This window comes from Anoplophora glabripennis, unplaced genomic scaffold (genome assembly GCF_000390285.2).
Source record: "Anoplophora glabripennis isolate ALB-LARVAE unplaced genomic scaffold, Agla_2.0 scaffold129, whole genome shotgun sequence".
Lineage (NCBI taxonomy): Eukaryota > Metazoa > Arthropoda > Insecta > Coleoptera > Cerambycidae > Anoplophora > Anoplophora glabripennis.
In genome coordinates, this window is record NW_019416294.1 from 1,075,036 (window position 1) to 1,097,122 (window position 22,087).

At 33.3% G+C, this 22,087-nt stretch overlaps 1 long non-coding RNA gene across 1 annotated transcript; it reads left to right on the forward strand.

The window, feature by feature from the left end:
* Positions 1-1,174: 1,174 nt before the first annotated feature.
* On the forward strand, positions 1,175-21,083 carry LOC108905064. Its single transcript, XR_001964250.2, has 3 exons — positions 1,175-1,332; positions 20,775-20,840; positions 20,896-21,083. It is a non-coding gene; the product is annotated as an uncharacterized LOC108905064 (long non-coding RNA).
* The last annotated feature ends 1,004 nt before the right edge of the window (positions 21,084-22,087 follow it).

Below are 22,087 nucleotides of genomic sequence, written 5' to 3' on the forward strand. Positions count from 1 at the left end.
TAACACGGAACCTAAGTTTGATCCTTCTAGATAAATAGCGATCTGAACAAAAAAAAAATAATGTCAAAGGGCCATCTTCAAAGAGCCCTACCTCTCTTAGGAAATATTTTTGGATAAGACGATTGATGTCAAATCGATATGAAATCATCCCTAGAATTTACTATCTTTATCGGTTTAGTTTCCGAACACCCTGTATTTGATTTTTAATCTATAAGTAGGTTCGTATTCGATGCAAAGTAGAGCAAAAAGTTGTCGGTCTTTTATCAAAGGAATATCGTGTCATCATTTTTAGGAGGCGTAAGATGAACCATTTCAAATTTAAAATGAAATTCAATGTTAAATCTGAAATACCGCTGCATACGCACTGTATTCTGTAGTCGCCCAGGAACATCGAGTGTACGAAGTGGTCGGTTATACGTCAAATACTAACCTGGCGAGCTTGATCGTAAAACAGAGAGCGCCTCCAAAAACCAAGTAAACAGTGGCGCGTACAGCGGTAAAATGTAGTACATATGTTTAAATTAAAAGACAAATTGGTTTTATATTAAATTACATTTAAAATAAATAGTTTATGAGAATAAAGGAATTTTTGTAGGAACAAGGGTGCCAGACGTGAACTGATCCATTCGGCCCTTCAGAATGTATAAAGAAATTATTCAATTTCTAAAACCCGTAAAAGCGTACGGCAATGGATCACTTGACAGGCAATGATTTATTACTTTGCATCGAATATGATCCTACTATACATATTTTAAGACGTAACTGACATAAATTTATTAGAAATATGTCTTGTTCAATGTAAACTAACATTTTTTGAATACAAAATACATTAATTGTTAATAATTAATAATTAATTAATAAATTAATGGTTTATAAAAAAAAAATTCGCTTATGCTGTACGTATTTTTTTCTTGAAAAGTCTGAAAATTATGTACCTTCTGAAATTTAATTAAAAGGATAATCGGATAACTTATCTAATTGCAATATTATGTAAATAAATACAGGGTGATTCAATAATAATGCCATTAATTTTAACCACGTATTCGGAAAGCCTAATAGACAGAAAATCGACAAAAAAATGTGTACTCGCCCTTTAAAAAAAAATTAAAAATTACCCCTCAACTCCCGTTGATTCGGTGCCCTAATTTGCTTTACATTTACAGACTGGGAACGTGCCTGCGCACCCCAGAGCGTTTGACCGTTGAAGCGAAACAGCTGATTTCCCCAGTAGTCTGCAGTTGGTTCAAAATCAAAGTTTAGGGATCATCATTTTATTAACAAAGTGCTTTGGACGGATAAGTGTTGTTTTAGTCGTACTGGCATTTTAAATTGGTAGGTACCATATTATTCTTTGAAACACACAATAAGTTTGTAGTACTTACAGTGTGACTCACAACTTATCCAAAAAAATTTGGGAATAGATGCGGCATAAGAAATGGAGTCAATATCGTAGAAAAAAATGTTGTAAAATGTTTACAGTTTCCGAGAAAAAAATTATTGAAGTTATAATACATTCAACCACTACATAGCTGGACAACTGTAGTCTCTAGCGTCATTCGCAATACGCGTGGAGAGCCACGTGGCCAGCAACTCCGAATACTGAAATCCAATTTTGCAATCGTCCTTGCGATAGTGTGTACCTGTTATCTATGGTGTTTACAATAGTTTTTTAGTAGTTAGTGTCAAAAATGGTTTACGTACATAGCAACTCGGAGTTGATGGATATCGTTTTAATTTATGGTGAAGCAAGTCAACATTTGTATTATGGTGAAGCAATTGTGTTATAGTGAAACGAGACATCATTTGTGTTAGTTCGTGGAAACTGAGTAGGACGGACCCAAATGAGCTTACACGTTGGTGGATAAAATTTTGAACAATTGTTGTAACGTGGGGTATGTCAAATGATTTTATTATTTAAAAACACAAATTAATTTTATTAATTTATAATATCAATAAAGGTAAAAACAGTTGAATTTGCCGATATAAAATAGATGCTATAAAATTCTATTTATATCTTTCGAAGGTTTTTTGTCCGTTTTTTATCACACCGCCATGCCGGTCGCATTGTGCGAGGTCAGGTTTTACAGTGGACCAGTTTCCAGTGCCGTGCAGAAGTGTATTTTTAAATCATTTTCGAACTGCCCTTTTTGATTTTTCATAATTTTTTTTTGGATAAGTTCTGAATCACCCTGTATAGTACTATAAACATAATAATAAGAACTCAATTATGAAACATAGTGAAAACGTTAACAATATTAAAAATACTAAATACTAAAATTAAAAAAATACTCGCCTAACATTCGAAAACAATAATTATTATGCTTATACATTTGTTTTTATTACATTATTATTAAAAAAATATGTTCTGTTTGTTCGTTGCTGTTCACAAGGGATTAAAAAGTCATTAAAAGCTAGATTACTGACCGAACACGGTAGATCAAGATTCACTCTCGATAAACCTTTATTGGTCAGCAATAGGCGCGGATCCAAGGGACTCCAAATGGTCTGAAAAAAAAATTATTAGTACAAATAAAACAAAAAAGAACCAACCATAAAAATAAACCCCAAGAGCTCCATACCCCACAGTATTATAAAATCGTCCAGAATTTGCTCATTGAATTATAAACGTCTCAGTTTTCTTGACTGCATAACCTTTTTTTTCTTAATCACATATTCGTATTCTACTCATTTTTCCCTATCTTCCCTTATAATTAATGACATTATGACTGAATCACCCTGTATATTGTTTAAAATTGTCAATAATTTTCGGTACCAAATTAGGCCCATCTGATCTTATAGTCCAAGAGCTGGTAAACATTTTTGGGTAGATATTTGAGGCACTGTGAAAAATTGTTTAAAACTTCTTTAGACCTGATTATGAAAATGCAGACCTGGCTGAAGGGTTGCGGGACTTAAATGACCCTTAAATTTTTAAAGAAGCAAAATTTTTTTTGCAAAAAATATTCTTGAGGCACCTTGAAATTTTTACAGGATAATATTTGTGACTAAAAATAGATATTTACAAAAACAGAGGTCGTTTCGGTGGGACATTTTACCTGCCAGGTGAGTGAGAATGTAATTATATACGGGGTGATTCACTATTTATGATTAGGACTTTAATCATCGATAAATCTCGTCAAAATAATGTCATTTTGAAGTATACACTTTTTCCTGCAAAAGCTTCCTTTCAGAGATAAGCTCTTGAAAAAAAATTTGTTTTGGTTTTTATTTATTTTTTCTTAAACTATGAAAGCCATTTTGTTTTATGTTAAGTATGAAGTGAACGAATGAAAAGCTCTATCGATTTTACAAATTACTGTGAAAATAGACCAATCATAGATGCCCCCGTAAGAGGTTTTGATAACCCTTATTTTTAATTTAATTTCTACGGAAATCAGTGGAAATTTTCCAAAATGAATATATATTTTTTACATTGCGGTTTATTCTACAGCAAAAAGTTCTCTTACCACTTTTAAAAGAAATGCTTGGTGCCTCAAGAATATTTTTGCAAAAAAAAATTAGCTCCTTTAAAAATTTAATGGTCTGTATTTTCGTATTCAGGTGTCACTAGAAGAAGTTTTGAACAATTCTTCGCGGTGCCTAAAACAACTACCTAAAAATGTCTACCAGCTTTGCGTCTATTATAAAATTGAAGATTAATCTGGCAAACGAAAAATTCAAGTTTCTCAGAAGTAGCCTGTAAGTTTTAATAAATGCAAGATGCAGTTATTTGAGAAAAATGCTTGAAATGAAAAAAATTTTCAATATCCGTAATAAAAATCGTATGCTTCTGAAAAAAGATCGGGGCGTCCAGCGTCGTTTATAGTTTCGTTATCTTAATAATTTCAATTGCCAGTTAACCAAAACAAAATACTTTTGGCAGTGCTTCAGCTGTTTAAACGACAAACGCATTTCTCATGAAAAAACAATCACCCTGTACATTAAAGTATTTTTTAGTTTAGGCATTTATAGTCTTATTCTCTACACGAATCCTAGGTACAAGTTCCAATGACTTTGATATTAGTATTTGTCACTGTCTTTGTTCGTCGGGCAATAACAGATTTGGTCCACCCCGTACCACCACTTGACGCTCGTCCAAACAGTAGCGAAGCAGAGGCGTCGCGGCAGTTTCTAGGCCACCTCTAATGTATCTATTATTTAGAGGCAGCTGGCTCACGACCGGCGCATCTCCAGCGGCCCAACCAACAATGGTGGTCGCCTACATGGACGGACGTGTTTATGTCGGCCGAACCACGATAAATATTTCTGGCGAGTTTGCTCTACCTACAAGGACGTAAATTATACCGACATACCGTTTGCGATAACGTCCCCGTTTAGGTTTATCGGTTTCCTATGGAAATCGTTATTGTTTTTGCGGGAAACAATGGGGGAATTTACAAATGAGCTGTGGGTTATGCAACTGCTTTTTTCTAACGGCCGTCTTGGTAATGCGAATGCGAAATTTCAGTTTCATTGTTTCTCTTTATTGCGTCGTTCTAGTTATGCGGGCCGTTTTGCAAATGGTGAGCTGTAAATGGTAATTAAAACAACGTAATAAGAGAGAAATAATAATAATTTTTAGTAGTTCTGTATGCCACAACAATATGGATAGGTTATATAAAGTGAAATACACCTAAGTAACAAAATGAAACAGATAATTTGTATTATTAATAGAAAAATTTGGACAGGACATAGCTAATATAATACGAAACATCGCCTTACTGCTAAAAATATTGTAACCGCCGTTTTTGGTGGTGAAAATTCGAAATATTTGGAATTATTCAATTTTCATGGTTGGAAATATACAGGGTGTATCTAAATAACACCGAAAAAATTCAAGGGGCGATTCTCCGATGAAAATTAATAGGGGTCTTTGGTATAAAATTTTTTGAAAAAACCCTCCCCTGAAAAGTTACGCCCCTCCTAAAATTACAAAAAAAAATTGTTTTTCTTTTTTATCTTCCACGTACATCAAGCTAAAGAAACCAAACTTGGTGAACATTATCTGTCAATAAAACTACACTTTTTGAATTTTTTTCAACCCTGAACTATTTTTGTAAGGGGTTGAAATAATCAACCCCTATGACATTTTTTCTTATAATTTTTTTTTCGATAAAATTTTTTCCTTTTAAAAAATATGTCTAAAAAACCCCATTCATTTACTAACTTTTTGATCTCTTCAAGTTTCTTCGAAAAGTTAAGGATTTATGACAAAAAAAAATAAATGTATTGTAATGTATTTTTAAAAAGATGAGCTGTTTAACGCGAGTGTATTTTGCCGAAAGATCTAGTGGCCTGTTCTTTACAATGGAATCCGTAGAAACAAATGTCAATGTCATTTATTGTTACTGTTTCTTACTATTTCACAAGTTTCATGATTTTGTGTAGAAAATATTAGTTAATAAACCGAAAATATGGTTAACTATTCGAATTTAGAAATGGCAGATATGCATTTTACATATGGGTATGCTAACGGTAATGCATTGGAAGCGCAAAGACTTTATGCTGAACAGTACCCAGAGCGTAGATTACCCCACCATACTACGTTCACAAATATTCACCAACGCTTGCGGGAACTTGGAAAATTTGAAAAGAGAAGTCATGACTGTGGCCGTAGCCGAGAAGTTAGAACTGAAGCTGTCGATGAAGCCGTACTTAATTTAATTGAGGAATCCCCAGAAACTAGTACCAGGAAAATAGCTCGTGTCCTAAATGTAAGCCATTCGGTAGTTTTTAGAATTTTAAAAGAACAACAGTTATATCCCTATCATCTCCAACGGGTGCAGTCGTTACTGATTCGAGATTTTTTACCACGTGTGGTTTTTTGTCAATGGCTTATTAATATGATCGGCCAAGCGCCGCAGTTCTTAAGAAATATTTTATTTACTGACGAGGCGAATTTCTCAAGAGACTGTATTAGAAATTTTCGTAACAATCATATTTGGGCTGAGGAAAATCCTCATGACTTTTTTGAAGGAAATCATCAGTATCAATTTTCATTAAATGTGTGGCTCGGAATTATCGACGATCATTTAATTGGTCCCTATTTTCTTCCACGACGATTAGATGGTGACTCATATTGTCATCTTCTCGAAGAATTACCTATTATTCTTGAAGAAGTTCCCATTCAAATTAGGCAACGTTTATGGTTTATGCACGACGGTGCACCAGCCCACTTTAGTATACGTGCAAGACGTCACTTGGATGAGGTGTATGCCAATCGATGGATAGGTCGAGGAGGATATGTAAATTGGCCAGCCCGCTCCCCTGACCTTAATCCTTTGGATTTTTGCATATGGGGATATCTGAAATCTTTGATCTACTCAAGGCCAGTTGAAGATATCAATGATTTGCGAAACCGCATTGTAGCAGGGTGTGAAACGATAAAAAATTCACCAGGAATATTTGAACGCATACGCAATTCTATGAGAACAAGAGTAGATGCTTGTATTGAAGCTGAAGGCAATCATTTTCAACATTTTTTGTAGATTGTATTGTCAATATCCGACAGATTTTTATTTTTTGTTACTGTTATAACATTATTCATCATTTGTTCACTTTTAGTCTAAGTTCCAAACTTCTTAGCCTAGTAGAATCATAGGTCAACTATTTGGTTGAGTGTTTTTTAATAAAATGTTATTTAATATGACAATAAATGACATTGACATTTGTTTCTACGGATTCCATTGTAAAGAACAGGCCACTAGATCTTTCGGCAAAATACACTCGCGTTAAACAGCTCATCTTTTTAAAAATACATTACAATACATTTATTTTTTTTTGTCATAAATCCTTAACTTTTCGAAGAAACTTGAAGAGATCAAAAAGTTAGTAAATGAATGGGGTTTTTTAGACATATTTTTTAAAAGGAAAAAATTTTATCGAAAAAAAAATTATAAGAAAAAATGTCATAGGGGTTGATTATTTCAACCCCTTACAAAAATAGTTCAGGGTTGAAAAAAATTCAAAAAGTGTAGTTTTATTGACAGATAATGTTCACCAAGTTTGGTTTCTTTAGCTTGATGTACGTGGAAGATAAAAAAGAAAAACAATTTTTTTTTGTAATTTTAGGAGGGGCGTAACTTTTCAGGGGAGGGTTTTTTCAAAAAATTTTATACCAAAGACCCCTATTAATTTTCATCGGAGAATCGCCCCTTGAATTTTTTCGGTGTTATTTAGATACACCCTGTACATAGGTATTGAATTTTCGAAACCCAGAGAGTTGCACTAAACAAATGTGGACAGGACATAGCTAATATAATGTGAACCATCGCATTACTGTCAAAAATGATGTCACCGCCGTTCTTGGTGGTGAAAATTCAAAATATTTGGAATAATTCAATTTCCGTGGTTGAAAACATACATAGGTATTGAATTATCGAAAGCGTGAGTGTTGCAGTAACCAAATTTGAACAGGACATAGCTACTACAATGCGAAACATTGCCTTAAAATGCTGTCACCGCTGTTCTTGGTGGTGAAAATTCGAAATATTTGGAATTATGCAATTTTCATGGCTGAAAACATGAATTTTCACAACCGAGAGAGGTGCAATAACCAAATTTGAACAGGACATAACTAATAAAATGCCATCGCCATTCTCAGCACTCATTTTCATAATAATTTGTCCAACATTAATAATTATAACCTCCAAATGTGATAATGGCAAGAAATGAAATATATCCCCTTGTGGATTCTAAACGAAAAATTATTAACATCTTTTATTGCGGTTATTCATCGAGAAATGATTGAGTTCCACTCTAATTTATGACCCTCTCAGTGGGCCGTGCTTCAGATAAAAGCGTTCCTAATTAATCCCCATCCCAAATAACTGTTATTTATTGTCTAAAACTCTGGCTCGACGTGTTCTTATTTCATCAAACCGCCATAATAGTCGGTTGAGGACTTAGGAAGCAATTCCGCACCCCATCATTACTTCGCGATGGCCCCGTACCAGAATAACACGCCACTTAAAGCCAGGGGCGTTCGAAAAGTGGGGGGGAAGGAGGTTCTCCCGAAAAATTCGAAACATTAGCAAATTTTTGCACAACAGTTTTTACCTGGACCTTTTAGGTGTTCAATTATAGAAAGGTCTTGGAATATTTCGTGAATGTCTGCTAAGTTATCTATTTTTAATACACGCTAACATAAATGAATTATTTGAAAATTATCTCGCTCTATCGTGTTATCTTTTATTTATTCCATTGAATAGAGAAATAGTAAAATTAGTCCAGTCACTTAAGGTAAAATATGGCGTTACTCTATAATTTTCCCAAACANTCCTTTTCACTTCAAGCTCAACTTTTTTCAAAACTAAGCACATTAAACAGGTCAAACTTCTAGAGCATATTACAAGTACATAAATAAAGTAAATTATAAAGTGGTAACGATTATTTTCAATTGGGGTGGTAATTAGGGGGTAATTTTTACGTTTTTTGTCGCCGAAAAAAATACGGATCAACTTTATTTTCGTCATAACTCGCTTAGGTTTGATGCTAGGGACTTTTATAAAAATAAAAGGTTTTTTCAAGCACTTTAAAAAAGGTCCGATGAGTATTCCCTGAAAAATGCATTGGTTTTTGGTTATATCTTCAACAAGCTATTACTCCGCTTGTATTGGGTCCACAGACACCACAAATACGCCATTCTTTTTGTTTTTTTACGAGCTACATTTATTATAAGAATGATTTTTTTGATAAAATACTTACTTTTTGAGTTATTAGCGAAAAACCGTCTGAAAAAGTGTTTTTTTTTGTTAAAAAATTTACACTTTCCCTCGCGAATAAGTCGAAAAGTATCGACTTTCAGAAAAAACGTTATAAAACAAAAGTTGCTTAGAATTAGTCAATACAGTGTGTTAAAAAAAGAATGTAAAATATTTCAGGAGGTAATAGTATGAACCAAAATAAGCAGAAAAGTCTTAATAAACATGGGTCCGCAAAGTAACGGTTGCGGAGATATGGACCACTATTCGTTTTTCAAACATTNATGATCAAATAAGTTACATTTTCTTTCAGCCCTTATTTTTGTAAGGGTTTAAGCTGAAACGACTTGAACAAGTTGCTATTTACGAACATATGCAAACTTTAAACGGCTATATCTTAATTTTTATCCTATAAAAAAAAACTAAAATTTTCAAAAAGCAAAACCTACAATTTTGTACTCTACAAAATTTTGCGTATCATTAATAGTTTTTGAGTTATTTTGAAGAAAAGACAATTTTTTCCTAAAATACAAATATTTCCTTTTCACTTCAAGCTCAACTTTTTTCAAAACTAAGCACATTAAACAGGTCAAACTTCTAGAGCATATTACAAGTACATAAATAAAGTAAATTGTAAAGTGGTGACGATTATTTTCAATGGGGGTGGTAATTAGAGAGTGATTTTTACGTTTTTGTCGTTGAAAAAAATACAGACCAACTTTATATTCGTCATAACTCGCTTAGATTTGATGCTAGGGACTTTTATAACAAATAAAAATAAAGATTTTTTCAAGCACTTTAAAAAAGATTCTATGAGTATTCCCTGAAAAATGCATTGGTTTTTGGTTATTTCACGTTCAAACTTTCAATTTTGACGTTTGACGAATAAGAACAATTCTTCAACAAGCCATTACTCCTCTTGTATTGGGTCTACAGACATCATAAACATACCATTCTTTTTGTTTTTTTATGAGCTACATTTTTTGTAAGAATGATTTTTTTGATAAAATACTTACTTTTTGAGTTATTCGCGAGAACCCGTCTGAAAAAGTGTTTTTTTGGTTAAAAAATTTACACATTCACTCGCGAATAAGTCGAAATGTATTGACTTTTAGAAAAAACTTTATAGAACAAAAGTTGCTTAGAATTAGTCAGTATATCTATTCCCGGAGTTATTTTCAATGAATCATTTTTCACCCCCGAGAAGGGGTGGCATCCACCCCCAGGCTTAAGGCTCAGCTTTGAAGTAGAGTTTAAGTAGTACCTAAATCCAAATTTTTGTGAAAATCGGTGCTGTTTGTCAAAATTATACGGGAAAATGGTACGGGACTAAATACAATACAATACAAAACATTACTGAAAAATTAGAGTGATTGAATTATTTGTCAATCTGAAAAATGTGTCAGATAATTTGCATTTTAGCTTGTACTGTAAATTTTCTATGTAACACGTACGCAAAATGCTTTGACGAACTCACCAGGATATTCCCATCTAGATTTTTCCATCAAAGAACCACGTATTTGTTTTGAAGTATTTTGAAATATATCTCATTATAACGAAGTTTTTTGAAGATTTTGCGATATTTCGACGTGTGTACTGTATTTTCACGATAACTGTGCATATTTTCAAAGCGCCGTCAACTTTCTTTCCCTTTTAACACCTCCAAAACCTGACCACGATTAATATTCCCTTCCTGCCAGGCTCCTTTTCACGGGGAGGCGGGCCTCACCTTTCAAAAACTCCACCACGAGTATCGTATCGTAATCTCGTTGAAAGCGTTAGCGGATCTATTGAATTAATGCACGTCTCCATCTCTAATGGAATATGCAAATGTCGCCGGTTGACTCGGGATCTGATAGACACTAAGAGAAACAGATACAAGCGGTCAGCTATAAATTTATCCCCCTTGTCATGTTCGTCATTAATCAAGTCGGCGTGGAATTCCTCGGCAGTGCACAGGGTGGATCTCGGTAGGACGTCGTTGATAAAAGCGCGTCGCCAGTAGCGAGACCCCGCGATGATATAGCTGGGACACAATTTCGGAAGGAATATAAGATGTGTTAACTACAAAATTTTAGTTACCTAATTGCGTAAACTTTCTAGTAATACCGTTCTCATTGTACTCCTCGTACAACATCAGAGAGCGCCATCTACGCGAGAGTATAAATAGCTAGGACGAACTACTTAAAGTGCTTTCTTTGCTTTGTCATTTTGCTGTGATAGTAGTTGAGATTCATGAGAAGCTACATTAAGATTTATTTAGATTTCCCTAATGCATGGTTCTTCTTAGCTGTGAAGAGAATAAATCTGTTCTCACCACATATTGGATAGGTTGTACAAAAAAATATCGTTTATGGTGCTTGCATCTTTAGGAAGTTTCTGTTATTTGATCAACAATTTGAATTCCTCAAGGAATGGTATTATTTTGATAGAGACAATTTTCTTATCTGCCTAAATATTGCTTCAGCTTATGGTGCGAAGCAGGAAAACTTTTACCTTGGTTTAGTGGAAGCTATAATTGACCTTGAACACACTGCAGTTAGCAAATCAATCAGTTGGTCTTTAACAAATATTCTTGAAGTGGTTCAACGGAATAGTTGCAGTTTCAGAATAGGAAGAAGATGGTATTTTGTTTGGTTTATTTTCTTTCATTAAATCTCAAGGAGATTTTCTTCTTTAGTGGCAACACAGATCTTGCTTTCACAGCACCTGCAAAATAGTAGTTCTATTTCTGACAGTTTAACCGTATTGAAGATTTAGACATTGTGTCGCAGTTATCATTAACAGATGTAGCAATTATATCTTATATCTCATTCGTACTCACATTATGTTTGTAGATTAAACAAGACATCAGAAACCTGTACCAGGTTAATAAGAAACTAATTAGTTTGAAACCGATATATGTCTGGTGGTAGCAATGTATAAAATAAACGATTATTTCTACGATTTACGACAATTAACCATTATAACGAGCGTTCAAATAAAAACGTGGTCAAGTTGGTTCTGAAAATTTGGACGTAGGGCGTAGCGTATAGCAAATGAACTTAAACGTCATCTGTCAAAGCACTATATCGCCGCTATCAATTTGAATATTTTCGTTTTAAAAAGCGTTTAAAATGGTGTTTTCTCAAGAACAAAAAGTGTTTATCATAGAGTCCTACTTTAGAAATGGACGCAAGATTGATGGAATATGGAAGTATTCTATTGAGGAATGTTTCATAGAATTTCAAAATCAATTTCCCGGCGTTGTTGAGTACAAAATTTTTCAAAGTGCAGTTCAGCGTTGTGTTAATGTTTTTCGTGAAACGGGCAGTGTAACAAGAAAAGAAGGAAGCGGCCGACCTAAAAAGCGGACTGAAGAATTAAAAGAAAATGTCCAACAAATAATGGAAAATGCGCCAAGAACTTCTGTACGTGTTTTATCACAAATGGTGGGAGTATCAGTCGGTACCTGCCACACAGTGTTAAAAAAAGATTTGCGTTTGTTCTCCTATCGTTTAACTTGTCAGCAAGAACTTCATGAAGTTGATTTTCCGCGACGGGCTGTATTTTGTGAATGGTTTTTAAACAACTACGGTGAACTTCATAATATCACCTTTTTTTCTGATGAAGCCTGGTTTCATTTAAGTGGTTACGTAAACTCACAGAATATGAGAATGTGGTCTTCTGAAAAACCAGATAACTTTTTTGTCGAGGGCCCTCTACACGCTCAAAAAATTGGAGTTTGGTGTGCTCTCAATCGAAGGAGGATTTATGGACCTATTTTTTTTAATGGTACTCTTACTGCGCAAAGGTATAGAGAAGAAATTATCGCTCCTTTTGTTAACCAGCTGGAAGAAAACGAAATTACAAACTTTTACTTTCAACAAGATGGCGCAAGGGCACATACGGCAGGCGAGACGATGAATATGTTGAGGGAAGTTTTCCAAAATCGACTAATAAGTCTCAATGCTGAACATGAATTTCCACCGAGGTCATGTGATATTACGCCGTGTGATTTCTTTTTGTGGCCTTACCTTAAAAACACTATTTTTGAACTGCCTATTCCTGATTTAAACCATCTGCAGGCTCGACTTATAGACAAGATTCGTGAAATTAACAATACCCCGAGCATCTTAGAAAATGTCTTTAATTCTTTGAGGAACAGGTGTGAAAAGTGCTTGGAACAAGGAGGGGGACACTTTCAGCAGCTGCTTTAATTTATTGTTATAACAAGGAGGGGGACACTTTCCGCAGCTCCTTTAATTGTTTGTTATTGTTATCACGATTATTCTTTAAAATAAAGTTATATAGTCATTAACGTTATTGAAACTGACAGCTGCTATACAGCTCGTTGAGAAATGAGGTTAAGTTAGTCGCTATAAGCTACTCCCTACGTCCAATGTGTCAGAGCCAACTTCGACCACGTTTTTACTTGAACGCTCGTTATTATTAATTTTAGAGAAATTATGGCCATATCTTATAAAACAAAGAATAAGATTCCAGAAAACATTTTGAATGTTTCATAAGCGAAATTTATCAATTACCTATTAGTAGACAAGAGTCATAGAATACATCAATAATAAATTAAAATGAACTAATACTTTACTAATTTTAAATTAATAAAATTATCATTAGCCCATAACTTTAAAGAACTGTAATTTTTCTACATAATTTTGACATGAAATTTAAATATGATTTCACTGTCAACCATGTTAATTCAAGATCTCTGGCAATATTAATATGACAACTTCACATCATTGATAAAGATATCTAACATGTCTCTTGCTTTATCAGCACTATTTTTATTTCCAAAAATCATAAGATTAAATTTACTGGAGTTTAAATTTAAATTAAGGCTAATCTACCAATATTAAAGAGAAGAGGGTCTAAAATTGAACCCTGGGGCACTTGTATCTCTGTCTAGCACGAAACACATTGTTAGTAAGAAGGATGTCATAAATTCAAGGATATGGATCACCATATCTATAAAAAAATAATGGAAACGATATATTGGATAAAAATGTATCATTACTGCGTGCTAAAGCAATTTACACACTCCGTAGAACTCTATCCCAAGCGCGTCGCAAATTGCGGACAAACGGAACGAAACGACCGTCTTTTGTTCCCCGTCAATTTAATGAAACAAACAAATGATAACGTCGAAGTACATTCGCTGGAAATGTACGCGGCGACTTGTACGTTTTCAGAATACCGACTAATGCCGCCTCATTATGTCCTGGGCGTCATTCCGGCGAACAATAACGAAACACATGTATGGCATTACGTCCACGACTGGGTGGTGTTCCACTGGCAATTTGAAAAGGTGTACTTCAAAACTATGGTGCCCTTTCTAGATAGTTACCACCGCCTGGGGAGGAACAAACGCCAGAACCGGACTGAGGATGTTTACTGACTTTAAAAGTCAATTTAAAAGGATATTCTGACACCTGTGTAGTTCTTGCAACTAACGTTTTCTTCATTTGGATTTTTTCGCCACAGATTTGAATCACGGCGATTAGAACACTGTATTTTGCACTCATTATAAGGCTTTGCGTCCTTTCACTTTGAAGGTGTCTATCTCGGCAACCAGGAACTCTATCCTGGTTAACAAATATCATAGTACGAGGTCTGTCGAATTTTACCCCAGTTTCCAATGGAGTTCAGGAAACGTTCCAGAAGCCATTCACAGTTCACATATCCCAACAAAAGCACGATAACACGACAAAGGCGCGGAAATGTTCGCGTCACCCCGAGTAGCTTGCAGCTTATTAACCAGAAACTAATACCTGGCCAGTTCGTATGCTCCAAATTTTTGTATTGTATACAACTTTCGCTATTTCTTTACATTGACAAGAAAATTTCAATAAATCCCAAATTTTTATAAAAATCGAAATTTTACAAAAATGTCTACGAATCATACACTCACGGCTCTAGTAGCCTATACCGTCCTAGATCTCACAAAGATCTAAATCTTTGTGAGGTGTGCTTATCTGGGTAGACGTTCAAACGCATGGCTCGATGATTCCGCAGTTTTTACCTTGTCGGATCTCGCTTGTTGCACTCGAAGAGTTTTGTCGTTCAGTGCGCTCTAGATCCTACAACTTTTACTAATCGGCGATGTTGCTCTGGCTTTATACCCTATTTTTGGTTGATTCTGACTGTTGTCACCAATACCTCATATAGAAAGGAGATTGTTATCTGTCTTTTTTCTCTAACTATACACTCATTGTCGAGACTTGAGGCCAGTCCCGCCCTGGCGTCTCCGTTGGCGAGCTCCTAAATATTCCCATCACGAAGGTGCTTCTGAAATCCTCAAATGAACAGTACACAAATTAAGACTTGATGTCGACAAACGCCATTCCTTCCTCCGATAATATTTACCCTTTACGTGCTGGCTGTTGACTTTAAACAGAACACTAAATCGCATACATTAACAACAAAGAGTCTCGGAGCCTTGGCAACAATTCAGTCGTAAAATGTTTAGTGCCCAACGGCTAAGTTTGTTTTTATGATTACCCAGTGGTCGGAAGGACCGAAATAAATTTTTATTTTTTCAGAGTAGGCCTGTTTCACTCAATATTCTCGTACTGCATTGTCGGAATGCATAATAAATCCAACACATTGATAAACAACATTCAAAACTAACGAAGGCTTCTATTTAACGGTGATATTGTAGCTCTACGATAGATACTGTTTTTTTTTTTAAATCTGTATCAATGTCTACATTTTAATTTTGTTTCCTAAGTGTCAATAAGACGATTTAGATATTTTTCATTATTTTAGGCAAAATCTCTTAAGGCATCAGTTTATGGTTTATAATCCATTTTGAAAAGTACTATACAAATAAACGAAAATGTGGCTATATCACAATATAAAAGCTACTTGCCTTTTTAAAATGTCAAAATGACAATTGTTCGAAAATTGATGCGTTTCTTACAAAAACATCCCTTGTCATAAAAAAATGTAGGAAATTTTGCCAAGATTCTTGGTAAGACATGGTAAAATATTCTACAAAAACCAGCTACATACAAAATAAAACAGTGTTAAAAATTCGTCAATTCCTGAAAAATAACCTATGTCAAGTACGTTTCTAGCAAAAATATTGCTTTTAATCGATGTATGCTAACAGTACAAATGTTCAAACGATCATTTTGTTTGGTTTTGTAGCCGGAGTAAGGTTTTTGCAAGTAGTAAAATTTAAATATTCAATTTTTGGTTTTATAAATGGCTAAAATTGACTTGAAAGTTATACCAAAACTAAACTAAATAAGCTTTTTAAATCGTAAATCGAACAAAAAGTGTTTATTTTGGTCCATTTTACAATAAAAAAAGCCATTCGGCGAGTAATTTTTTTTACAACTTTTTTGTTTATAACAATTGACTGACCACGCCGAAAAATATAAAAAAAATATGTAAATTATCAGGAAAATATACTTTATAAAATAAAAAAGTCTCATGCTGTAGGTTTTTGTTTTAAAAATTTAGTCGGTTCATGTTTTTTTAAGGGGTGAACCGCTCGCCTATAACAATGTAGTGGGTGCGGCTTTCAAAACTTCTGAATTTTTTATTAGGAATATGAGTGATTTGATTTGAGTCCAGTAGCTTTATTTTTATAAATATTCTTTTCATTTACTGTTCCATCATATAATTTTTTTGTATAGAGTTTAGAAATGAATTTGACTAATATCCCTGATAGTTAGCTTCAATCATTTCCACGCATTGAGCTTGATTGTAAGTTTCATTTAATGCTAGACATATATATTATCTAAAAGTGTTAGTATTTTGTGATATACCAGGTACAAATGCCTTGTCTTCTTTGAGAGCAATTAAAAACTGACTTGTAGTTTCACTGCTTTGTTGTGAGTGCAAGAATATGTTTAGCACAAATTATCTCCTAGGACAAGAATTGCTTCAAAATATTCTTGAATACGAAAGCGACACTTCTTATGCTAAAAGCAAAAATAATTGTTTTCCAACTAGTTCTTTTTAGAGTCATAACTGGTTGACGTATCCATTAGCGAGCTAAAATAACGTCGCCTCGACGCGATTAATATACTTTACCCCCTCGCAAGAAAGAGTAAACACGCCTATCAACCCGGACGAAAAAAATAACTCGGTATCAAACAATGTGTCGTTGTTAGACCAGCGACAATTATGAAGAATGATGGAGATTGATGTGACAGTTGATAGATTGATCGATCACTCACGAACGACAAAAACGAATTTATCAAATTGAATATATCAAAATGTGGCGTATAATATGTGTATGAAAGCGGGAAAGGGAAAAATATGATCGTTGAACCTTTTGGGACGGCGGCAGACGGGGAGCATTGGGGATGATGAAGGAAATATAGAGTTATTGCTGTCATTAAGTGTACTGCACGGTTCCAGATGCGCCGCCTCCTACACTGAGAAAACAACAACTTTTGAATATAACAGTTTTTGTTAAGGATGGAAACTGATGCATCCCTGGTTGCCTAAATTATACCGAAAAGTAGTAGAAAACAGCCCTTTTTTTATTCCAATATAACTTTTTAAAGCAATGAAAGAAAGTAGTAAAATTTCATATCACATTTGGCAAAGTATAAACGAAGACAGTAAAGCAAAATTTAATTGAAATAGGTAGATAATTCGTGAGAAATTAATTTCTAAATATGAAGGTTTTTTGGACTTTTAGAAACAAACGATTATTTCTTCATAGTATTACAGAATTATGTAATTTTTTATATAGTTGTCTTTTAATAAATAAACTGATTAGACTTTATTTGATAGTTTGTTTAACACTTTATTATTTAAAAAGTTATATTGGAATAAAATTATTAAAAATTATTCATTCATAAATCACATTATGTCTGACCTTTAATTCGCTTGATTTGTAATAGATGTCGCACTAGTAAAAATTAATTTATGAATGGACTCGGGTTATTTTTAACGAACAACTGTTGTATTGTGGTCAGTTTGGTATAACCTGATTCTGAATTGGTAGTCATGGTTTCCGTTAATTGATATGTAAATATTTAAAGAATGTCACGATCATTTCAGATATATTATTATATAAAAGTATATAACATATAACTAACAGTGCAAATCCATAGTATTTTATAATTTTAAGAAATATGAAATATAAACAATTTGTAGTTTATTTAAAACAATAATTTGTAATTACTATACCTTAGTATGTCTGCGGTTAAAGTGGATAAGAGGACAAACATTTGTATTTTCAATTTTACTAGAAAAAGTAATTCGTGACAAAAAATATTTTGCTTTTTAATTGAATATGGTTGTCATGAGGAACTTTAATTTTATATATGTATATGAAAGGTGATCAGAAATTTAACAAAATTAATAACGTTGACGAATAAACTGCTTTTGTTTTTGATAATATAAAAAAATGTTAATAAGAAAAGTTGTTCATAACGGAAAGTTATGTTATAATTATGATTTGTGAATAAAGTGGCTTGGTAGGTATAAACAGAAATGAAAAAAAAAAAAATTAATAATTAATATTAAGTAATTCTTGATAAAAAAAATTCGTGTGTTGTTAATATAAATAGAATTTTAACTGTGAATATACATAACGATGAGAAAACATAAAAAATATGTACGATATACTTATTTTGTCCAAAAATTTTGTACAAAAGGACAATTTGAGACAAATTTTTTTTTTATATTCAGTTCACTTCACTTGAAAAAATAGTTGTAGGTACTTTAATACCTCCAATATAAACAGAAATTCTGTGGAACAGTGTAGTTTAATAAATATGTAAATAAACGAAAGTAATAAAGAAATAAATAGAATAGGTACAGTAGAACAGGAAAAAATTTAAAAATTCATAAAATAAAATTATTTCTTTTTATTAATTTGTGCTTCTATAATATATTGTGGATCCATACATCTTTTTCCCTGTGGAATATTTTTGTATATTATTTCAGGTAATATACAATTTTTATAAAATTGTTCCAAATTTGTTGCCATTGATTTTTTCCATAATTCTTCATCTTTCTAAATTTGTTCTACATAGAGCGGGTTGTTTTCACCACTGTAGGTATATTACGAAATAACATATAAACTTCTTCTAGTCATATTTAACTGTCTCTGTATCTGAAAGTAAGAAAAGAATTTTACCAGATAATATTTGTTATAAACATACATAATTATACATTTTCACCTATCATGCTTTTGATTTACCATAATGATATATCTAGTCATATATAGGGTGCCACAATAGTGCGATAAAGTTTAGTATAACTGCCTGTAGTAGTGATACGAAAAAAGTTACTTGCTCGGATTCACATTTTATTATTATTTCCATTATTCATTATTTTCAGACCGAATTAAACATTTAGATACAACTATAACTGAAAATAATTATAAATTTTGTCACACTATTGGAACAGCCTGTATGTGCATTGCAACAACAATATGTCATATTTTATATTACGACTAAGTAAGCGGAAAGTCCATTGTCGCATATGTAATTTTTATTTTCAAATAATCAAATACAATACCTACATATTTATTTTAATACCTATTATTTACTTGAATTTAGTACTAAATACAATGTTTTTTCTTTCATTTAAAAAATAGTAAAGTCCACAAATAAAATATTTCGCAGCCACAACGCAACAATAAAAGATAACAGCTCAAAGATCCACACAAGAAATAACTACATTCGCACCTGCTCTAGTCCGAATCCATATAAGTACCAAAATGTAGAATAAAATATGAAATAAAACTTTCAGTTGGTTGCAAATGTTATAAAGTACAACCAGTTGCCATCCTCCTTTTGTGTAAATATGTACATAATAATATGTAGAGGATAAAAAATAGAAATATTTTCAGAACAAAAAAACCGGTGACCGCAAATTGGAGTTTTTATTATTTTATTACCCTTCTCTTTTCGTATGCAATTATGCGATAGCAGGAGAGTGGGATGGACGTATAGGCCGGACAACTCATCATCGTGCACGTGCACGTGCACCTGACGTACCGTCATTTTCTCGTTTTTTAGGTGTATTTTGCCGGAATTTGAATAAATGAAATAATCGTACTATTTTTACTATAAACGTATTTCCTGTAGCGACATGTATATGAATATTGTAGTACTTTGTTAGACGAAACGGGATTTTCCGTTCTTAACAGGCCAAAATCGTTGCGTATGGGTGATAAAAGAATTGAACAGTTAATTTTATTAATCCCAGAATATGAAAAACTCAACAAGTACCCATTGTTGTGTACCCATTTTGATGCTAATATAAATGCTTCGTATTTAATTTAACGTCATAGAAATTTTTTTGCAAATGTACAGCGAATTGAATCCAGCGTATTGCCTACATAAATTAATCACCACAACTATTCGGCGAATGCTGGTTCATGGAGAAAAAAAAACAGCAAAAACCCCTGATTAAAATCCAGATTATGTGGGCCAACAATATCGACATACTCGCTGGCCGTTTACGACCGGAAAAAAACTAGCTGGGCCCAGAGAGAACGCCCATTCATGGTGTTGAGTGACGGCCGTACAGAAACCCATGACAAATTCAATTAGGGCACGTATCTGATGGGTTTTTGTGAAAGAGAACGGAGAATTAAACCGACGATGCGAGTCCCGCCCGAATTTTAAATGGAATCGAGCCCGGGGGGGGGGACGCTCTCGAGCCGTTTTTAATAAATGTTTTGATTGATTCGTTTCCAATAGCGGCATTGTGTTCGGGCGTTCCTCCGTTCGATCCTCGGGCTTGGCCGAATAAAACAACTCTAAAGTTAGCGCGAGATGTGAAATTACATTCTAATTTTGAATAATGAAAATCTACATAAACGCAGTTATCGTGTTTCAAATAATATTATTAACATTACAGTACTTAAGCCCCTTTTGTTGAAAGAAAAACACCCTGTATATTTCTACAACTCATTTTTGACCCATTTAAAGTACTCTAGGTTGTCAAACTGGTTCCATGTGCTTGATTTTCCAATGGTAAATAGGGTTTGCACTCCACCTGCCGTTGTATTTTCTCACTGCACTTCACTAATTTTTATTTGACAATTTATACTTTGCGCTTTTGGTTAAATAACAATTGTTCCCATTGTAGGTATAAGTTTCCAGTAGGTATTTGATGGCAGATTACTTCTGAATGTGGTTTGACGTTTCAAAACTGGTAACTAAGTTCACCATTTATTTACTTAATTTTGAGTTGCTTTTGTTTATTTTAGGAGTAACTCAACGATGGTTGTAGCTTGGCAAATTATGAAAGACTAACTCCTACGAGCCCTGTTCTAGTTTTGATAAACTGAAGACAAAAGAACCTGTTGCTATGGATACATTATATTGACGTTTTATGAAATTTTTTAACTGGAAATTATACCATTATGTATATTTTTTGCAGCATGACAATTACATATCCAGATTCTACATAATTTTCTGTAAATTTCAATACATATATCTTATTACTTTATTACTTACCTTATTACCTTTACCATATTACCTTATTACCAGAGAGCGGACAATTTGTGACTTTAACCTTGAACATAGATATGTCATTCATAAACCTAGATACATTACCCATGACGCAGTGGCGTGTCGGGTATGCATCGGAAATTTACGTGATAATTCACGGTACATACATTTTTAGGCGTTATAAAATATTTAGAAAATCAGAAATTGTATACTACATATTTATTAAATAAAGTTCAATTAAAAATAGTGTCGTTCTTTTAATTGGAAATTAGGAGTCAATGTAACGAATAGCCTCAGGCGAAGCACATGATAGAATAGTCCAACTCACGCTCCCATTCATAACAGGGCTGCAGTTTGAATTCTGACCAATAGGAATTCGATAAACGCAACCGATGTCGATGGATGGACTAGAGATGGGCGCGAGTGTCATTTCATTTCTTTAGAACTGAATTAACTTAATTATATTCTCGTTATTTAACCTGTTCACATGATTTACGGATTGTAAATAAAGGGTACAAATCTTCGCGAGGATAATACGATATATTTGCTATACATAATAATTCTATTTTGCATAGTTTATACACAATACATTTTTTAACGCGTACACATCTCTACCAAAATTTGACCTATTCTTCGGGTTAAAGTCACACATTGTCCGCTCTCTACTTATTACCTTATTTATGTGTAACTCCTCTCTCCGTCAATCTATCTGTCAAAATCTTAATTTTTTTCAAATTTCCTCAAACCAATGCTCCTATATGATACACGACTTTACAGAATTGTATTTTGTTGTACTTTCTAACTTTCTACTATATATTGTTGCCTTTTACAGCCTATTTAATTCAAAATTTTACATTATTTAGTTTATTTTTACAGATTGATGTATTAATTTAAGGATTTTGCCTTTTTATTAAACAAACTTGTTCTACAGGCTGTTACAAATTCGCT